Here is a 7,994-nt window from a genome sequence, read left to right as displayed (position 1 = left end):
AATTAAAAATTATCTCAGTCGGGAAGGATTTCTCCTCGACTGAAAGAGAACTAGAAATTGAAGTGCAGCAGCAATGCAGCATCTGAAGAACAGATACTGCACTTTGATTTCTCTCTTTTAAAGTTGACATGAGATAATTTATTGGAAAACGAACACGAGATGTATAAAAAGGGATAAGAAATAAGGATATTCATGCATCCGTGCTGAAATCATATCGTTATTATTTAAAAAGCCATTCTTAACATGGGGAGGGGAGGGTGTTTTGTACCTACTCTGTACTTTAACCTTACAATTGAATAAAAAAAAACATATCATAAAACTTTAATTAAACGTGGAAATACAATTTAAAACATAGCGCGGATCACTCTCTGCATTAGTACCGAAATAAGGATCAAGTAAATTTTTAAAATCAGAGTTGTCTGCCCCTCGTATAGAAGGCGCTTTTTGGTAAAAGCGAAACTGCTGCATTCATTCAGTTGAAGTCGTTGGAAATCCCAGTGTTGAATTATAGAACTACTGTGAGTAATTCTATATTATCATGAAATACAGAGCAACCGAAGCCAAATCAGCGACGGTGACAAAGGAATATCTTTTTTCTTAGCTGATCGATAGTTATCTCATTTTTTTTAAGAACCAAAACAGAAACGTACGTCCTGTTTTTTTAATATCTTCTCAAAGAATGCTTACTGTCTTTAAATGTTATTATTTCCACGTTCTTTTTTTTCTCCTTTTCAGTAATTATTCTTTCTCTTTATTTATTATTACTTCCTCTTAGTGTTCACGTTAGAATATTTATTGTGGTCATTCTTCTACCCAAGACTTCATCATTATTTTTTGTTTTTCGGGCTCAATGATTTCGATCTTTTTCTATCAATATAAGATTCATTATTTTAGTACACGTTTTTCTTGATGAAAAAACAACAACATTTTGCGTGGTGTTACTGCTGTGTTGTCATTTTCAATTAGATTTAAGGGTACTTCTGCAGTTGACGGACCGTGCTATTTTTTTTTTTTTTTTTTTTAGCTAGGATTTTCAAGTTTAATTTTTACGGTATCCTTTATTTCTTAAATTCTTAATGAGTAAATACAAAATAGTTAACAAAAGATTTCTAACGTTCAACACGTCCCGTAAACTGCAGAAATACCGATTCAAGATTCAACAAGTTTAACTTATAAATTTTCGATTTCATCTTTTCTTGTGTATTAATTTATTTTTAAACTGTTTTTCACATGTCCTACTATCGTTGATTTAAATAATTTCATTACCCTAATGTTAACTTAATAACAAAAGTAGATATCGAACTCACGGAAGTGTTGTTTAGAACCAAGCGCATTACTTTAAAATAATTAAATAATCGATATTTACTAAGCAATCAAACTATGTCAGTCAGTAACATTACAAAACCTCAGTACTTCAACAGAACTTGAACCGAACTGTCTTTTTGTAACGAACAATACTTAAGTTTCAGGCTTTGTTCGTCAAAAGTATTTGGTTTGGTTCAAATTCTGTAGAAGCACCAAAAATTCATTTGAGTTTTAAAATACTCATTGAACGCGACTTAAAATTCTAAACATAATGAGCATTTTTTGGAACAGAGAACAAAAAAGAAAAAAAAATAGTTTTACTTTCCTTTCCGCTTTTAATTGTTTTGGTATTTCTTTTAAAATTCTTTATAAAAACTGTCAACAAATACAACAACAGTCAAGAAGTGAAATTCCAAATTGTCTAATTCATAGTTTTAAAAACAGAAAAAAACTAAAAATATCTTCACGATTTTCTCAAGAAAATAAAAACCATTTATTTTTAAAAGTAAAACTAACTTCATACAGGAAAAATACCCAAAAAAACTTCCTCTAAAAACAGTTTCATTTTATTTTTGTGAATATTCCTTGTTCTTTTTTTTCTTTTTTTCTTTTTTTTTATATATAAATAATACATGACAAAAGTAAACCAATTTCCTTTTAATCAAAATAAATGATAAACTTAATTTCTTGATCAAATAACGTAAATGATAATTGGGTACTCATGCAGAGAGTGATCTATGCTGAAATAATAACTTTATTATTTAAAAAAACCATTCTTTACATGGGGAGGGTAGGGTGTTTTGTACCTATTCTGTACTTCAACCTTACAATTGAATAAAAAAAAACAAAATTTTAATTAAACTTGGAAATACGATTTAAAAAATAGCGCGGATCAGTAAGTGCATCATAGCACCGATAATTGATTAGGGTGCTTATGCAGAAGTTGAGAAAAGGTACCGTGCTCTTTTAAATTTTTTTATTTTAATAGTATTTTCAAGTTTTACGGAATCTTTTGTTTATTAAATAGTTACAAGCTACGTTCTCCTCACCATGTTAAGAATGGGGTTTTAAATGGTAACGTTATTTCGTACTCATGCAGAGAGTGATCCGTGCTGAAATAATGTTATTTAAAAAGCCATTCTTAACATGGGGAAGGGAAGGTGTTTTGTACCTATTCTGTACTTTGACATTACAATTGAATAAAAAAATTATTTCAGTACGGACCAATAAGTGCATGAGTACCAAACGTGGAAATAGGATTTAAAAAATAGAGCGGCGCCGGATCACTCTCTGCATTAGCACCCGTTATTTTAGCACGGGACCTTGTCTGCATAAGTACCTTGATTTCATTTGTAAATGATTTTTACAACTACTACTACTACTACACGGCAACAACAAAAATAAACACAACACAACAAACACGTGTCATGACGTGTTTGTTTGAGGTGAGCAACAGTTTGGGGTGTATATATATATATATATATATATATATATATATACACACACACACACAGTGACCCCCCCCCCCAAAAAAAAACAGAGGACATTCAATTGTTCTGAGCATTTTACTGTCAACGGAGAAAAAAAGGCCAAAGACCCTAGTGTTTTGATGTGATGTTTTGAATATAATAAACTAGTTATGACCAAAGTTTCATTTCATTCAGACAAAACACTAAGAAACGAGGCCTAATTAGAGTCGGGCCCGTTTTTTTGGGTCATCCCGTGTGTGTGTGTGTTACTTTTTATTACCGATTTATCTGCTCTGCAATGGTATTGAGCATTTTGTTCAGGTTTTACTAATTACCATTTTTGTTACATATATACATGAGCATTCTAAAATTAGCGTTTATTTGTCAATGCATAAAAACTAAAAACTCAGTTGTACTAACCCGCGAAAGTTTAAATGTAATGTGAAGCAGACATCTCGCTTCTCAACTCCCCACAGTCTCCTATTAGACACACTCCCAAATAGTAGCCAGTTACGGTCGAAGTAGGGGGGGGCCTCCCCCCCCCCCCAAAAAAAGATCAGAAATAAATAAAATTGCATTAATCAATAATTCAAGCGATCCTTATTCCGGTGTGAAATTCTTTACAAATTTAACTGTAAACGTTACTATTGGCGACATGCATTATTTTAAGAAGAAAATACAATTGGGAAATTAGAACCAAACAATTTATTTTAGTTTAAACTTACATATTCATTCGTGACATATTTGTGTTAAACTTTAAAGAATAGGTACCGTGCTATTTTTTTAGATAGCAAATTAATTTGGTACTAGTGCAGTGAGTGCACTGTGCAGTAGTAGTGGCTGCTGCAGTGCACTTATTGGTCCGCGCTATTTTTTAAATAGTATTTTCAAGTGTAAAGTTTTATATCTGCTTTTATTAAATTGTAAGGTTAAAGTACAGAATAGATACAAAACGCTCTCCCGTCCCCATGTTAGGAATGGCTTTCTAAATAATAGCGTTATTATTTCGGCACGGATCAATAAGTGCACCAAGGTGTGTCAGAAATTTCGTGCAAAATAGTGAATAATTCCACCTCATCTTTCCAAGCTTATAACTCCTCGAAAAATGTAATGCAAGCCCTAATTTTTTTCAATTAAAGGAGCAAGGACCAAGGTTTCATAAAAACAAACAAACAAAAAAAAACAACGTTTTTTTTTTTTTTAAAAAAAAAGGTTTTAAACTTCGGACTTTATAGGTAAATTTCTAAACACTACTGTTTTTTTTTTGTTTTAAATTTGAATATATTATTTATTGACCTTTTCTCTTCAATTTGTGATATATAAGACTTTGGTACATAAATTAATTATTTACTTTTTAATAGACATTTCAAAATGGGAGGCGTGAATTATTCGACCCCCTGTCTTTCCAAGCTTATAACTACTCGAAAAATGTAATTCAAGCCCTAATTTTTTTTTCAATTAAGGAGGAAGGACCAAGGTTTCATTAAAAAAACAAAAGAAAAAACAAATAACGTGGTTTAAAAAAAAAAAAAGGTTTTAAACTTTGAACTTTACAGGTAAATTTCTAAAAAACACTACTTTTTTTTTTTTTTAAATTTGAATATATTATTTATTGACCTTTTTTCTTCAATTTGTGATATAACACTTTGGTGAGTAAATTAATTATTTACTTTTTAATAGACACTTAAAAATGGGGTAGGCGTGAATTTAAAAAAAAACGTTTGTCTAAAATATTATATTGGGTTTATTGGAAAGAGCATAAAATTTCACATTTGACCCTGAAAATATCGTAAAAATAGAATCAATAGAAAAATTTTGATAGATTTTTAAAGTTTAAAAATTGAAAAATATTGAGTTCGTTAAATTCATTACTGTTTTTTAAAAAATAAAAAAAATATTTCTATTACTTTTAAAACAACTTTAATAGTTTATTTTGGAAGTATAATCCATAAAGAAAATAAACAATCCACTTTTACAAGAGAAATTACGAGTTTTTTTAATATTTTATTCGCAGTTTCGTGTTAGGGATGTCAAAAATTCCTACAAAACTGCACCAACACCACCACCACCACCACCACCAGTACCTTCAATTTTTCCCATATCTGTTGTTTATTAAATTGTTAGGTGAAAGTGCACATAGTTATAAAACTTCCTCATGTTAAAGAATAGATTTCTGAATTATAACATTATTTCAGCGCGGTTCATATTCTGCATATGTATCAACTTATTTAAAAAAAAAAAAAAAAAAAAAAAAACTAATAGAAAATATAAGCAAGAGAAGTAACCGTAAATATTGGTCGTAAGTAATCATGCATCATCGTTATTATTTCTTTCAGAAATGTATGTTTATTTATGGTTTATATATGAAGTTACCACTTATCAAGACCCGGAGGCCACTCGAGGATAAGGGTTAATGTGTGTACGGGAGTCATCAGGATAAAAACGTAGTAATCGTTAGGGGTGGGAATTGGATATTATTTGATTATTTAATGGGACGGCTCAGCAGGAACTTGATCACATTGGGCCTGAAGACGATCATCATGTTGTAGTTAGCTGGAAATCCCGCGTTTACCTTCGTATATTTCTTATTGAATATTATTAAAAAAAAAAAAAAAAAAAAAAAAACGTAAATACGTCGTACATGAGTAGGTACATAAATGTAAATTGTTTTTGACTAATTTCCTTATTCCTTTAAAATAATCTATGCCGCCAATAATAACACTTGGAAATTTATAAAACTAGACTAACTTAAAAACAGTTGATTTTTTTTTTTTTTTTTTTTTTTATAACTTTTATTTTTCATTTTTCATTTATTTGAGAGTTTATCAATTTAGCAGCAATAACAATTCAAACGGGTGGGGATGAGGAGTAAAATCTTAATTTTTCATAACATGATTTCTATACGTAACTGACCGATCTCCCCCTCTCTAGTGAAACTTGAATCAGTCGGTGGTTAAAATATTAAATGTCTTCCTCTAGTTCAGTGCCCAGTGGTATTCTAAGAAAAAAAAAAAAAAAAAAAGTACATTTAAGGAATGGACATCCAGAGGATTTCGATTCTTATGGAGTCAGTTCCGAGTATTGACGGAGAATCCTAAGTAAAATCTCGAAAATGCCAAAGCAGTTTATGATTTGAAAGTCACCTACTTTGAATATTTTTGAGCATTTTTTTATTTATTTTTTTTTTTTTACATTATTTTTTTAATTTACTTTCTTTCCATACTTCTGTTTTGTATTCTTGGGTTTGTATTACTGTACACATAGATTCGAAAAAGTTGTCAAAAAACAAATATATAACAAATAAATGTTAAGATAAGTTACTTTTCTACCAAACTGGATACAAGATAAGTTACTTTTCTACCAAACTGGATACATTTTTTTTTGTGTTTATATTCAATGTAACATGTTTATTCAGCTCGAAAAACATACAGTGTTTACCGATGTATTGGAAGATTCAAAATGGCGCCCGACTCTCTCTTTAACATGGTAAGTTTGGGAAAAGGTGTTATAAATAATAAATTAGACAAAATACTATTAAAAAAACACCGAATATATATCAACTTATGTCACTGTAACATATATTGAGCGAATTCTAACAGTATTTTGTCTAGTTTATTATTTATAACACCTTTTCCTGAACTTACCGTGTTAAAGAGAGAGTCGGGCGCCATTTTGAATTTTCCAATACATCGGTAAGCACTGTATGCTTTTCGATCTGAATAAACATGTTACATTGAATAAAAACACGAAAAATATATCCAGTTTGGTAGAAAAGTAACTTATCTAGCCTTTGATAACATTTATTTGTTATATATTTGTTTTTTTTTGACAACTTTTTCGAATCTATGTGTACAGTAATACAAACACGTATTCTTTTCGCTGCTTCAAATCATAAGCAGCCTTCGCCCATTTCCATGAAGGACTCAAGCTTTTCTGTCAGTACTTGGAACCGAACTCTTTTGGGTGCCTATTCCATACATTCAAGTACCAAAATATATTAAGTATGAGTGATGACTACTTACCGCTTTTTTTTTTTTTTTTAAATATGAGCTATCTTCAATAAGTTTCCAGGCTATTTTTGTACGGGCATTTAAAATTGTTGTAAACTCTTGAAAATTTAGTATGTTATTGCTATACATCTTATAAGATGAGTGACGAATTTTTATGATTTCAGGTTCAAATGAACAGCTACAGCAGGAAATCGAATACCCCCTACTAAAGCCTGATTGTCACGGCTGATGCATTTCAAAAATGCAATCTGGACGTGAGGACACTTTAGAAGAATGATATGAAATAAAATTCTGTTTTAAACGTGAGAAAAATGCCATAAAAACGTATGGAATGCTTCAGACAGCTTTTGAACCATCTTGCATGAACCAAACATTAGTTTTTGAGTGGCATAAGATATTCAAAGAAGGCAGGGAGTTTGTGAGGGATGATGAGATGTGTAAGAGGAGTAAGGAAGTTAGAACACCGTAGTTGATTGGCCAAATAAATAATTTCAAAAATAAGGACCGTCGAGTGTCTTCATAGAGACATTAAGTGCACAGTTTAATGTCAGTGCGGGAACTGTACGCACAATTATTTATGAGGAACTGAAGACGTGGAAATTGTGTGAATGCACCAATCCACAACTCCATCCTTGTCACAGACTATTTAACCAAAATTGGCATCAAAACAGTTCCTCGCCCTCCCTATAGTCCAAACCTTGCTCCTGATGACTTTTGGTTATTCCATAAGCTCAAGGAAAACCTTAAAGGCTGTCGTTATGAGACAATTGAGGCGATGAAAGAGGCTGTTATTGACACGCTCACACAAGAGGACATTCTGAATTTGTTGGAACAGTACAAGTGCATTGCAGCCGGAGAAGATTACTTTGAAGAGGAATCGTTTCATGTGTATCCTATAAATAAAAGTACCCACACGAACAAAGTCTGGAAACTTATTGAAGACACTTCGTATTTCGTTTTAAGCAAAAACAACAGTATTTACTTATGTCAAAAATAGTAATATATCCAAAAATTAGGAAAATTCATTGAGTAGAAAATTATTTATAGTTACAAATTTTTCCGGAAAATTGGGGGAAATTGCATTTTCCCTAGATGGAAACACTTTGAGGATTGCGAATACAGGAGGGACATACTTATCTCCCTTTTCGCTAGTGTAATGGCTGACATACTCTTTTAGCCTTATAGCGATAAACTTTTTATTATTATTATT

General features: G+C 31.1%; 1 protein-coding gene across 1 annotated transcript in view; it reads left to right on the top strand.

The window, feature by feature from the left end:
• Window positions 1–428: 428 nt before the first annotated feature.
• LOC145252212 (uncharacterized) overlaps window positions 429–7,994 on the top strand; it is a 157,584-nt gene continuing 150,018 nt past the window's right edge. Inside the window, exon 1 of the mRNA XM_080111718.1 lies at window positions 429–646. The gene's annotated coding sequence lies outside the window, so the exon portion shown is untranslated. The remainder of the gene's footprint in view (window positions 647–7,994) is intronic.

Source organism: Euprymna scolopes, chromosome 1 (assembly GCF_053919585.1).
Source record: "Euprymna scolopes isolate OS-2025 chromosome 1, ASM5391958v1, whole genome shotgun sequence".
In the NCBI taxonomy this organism is placed as follows: Eukaryota; Metazoa; Mollusca; class Cephalopoda; order Sepiida; family Sepiolidae; genus Euprymna; species Euprymna scolopes.
This window is presented reverse-complemented; position numbering and strand designations above follow the sequence as displayed.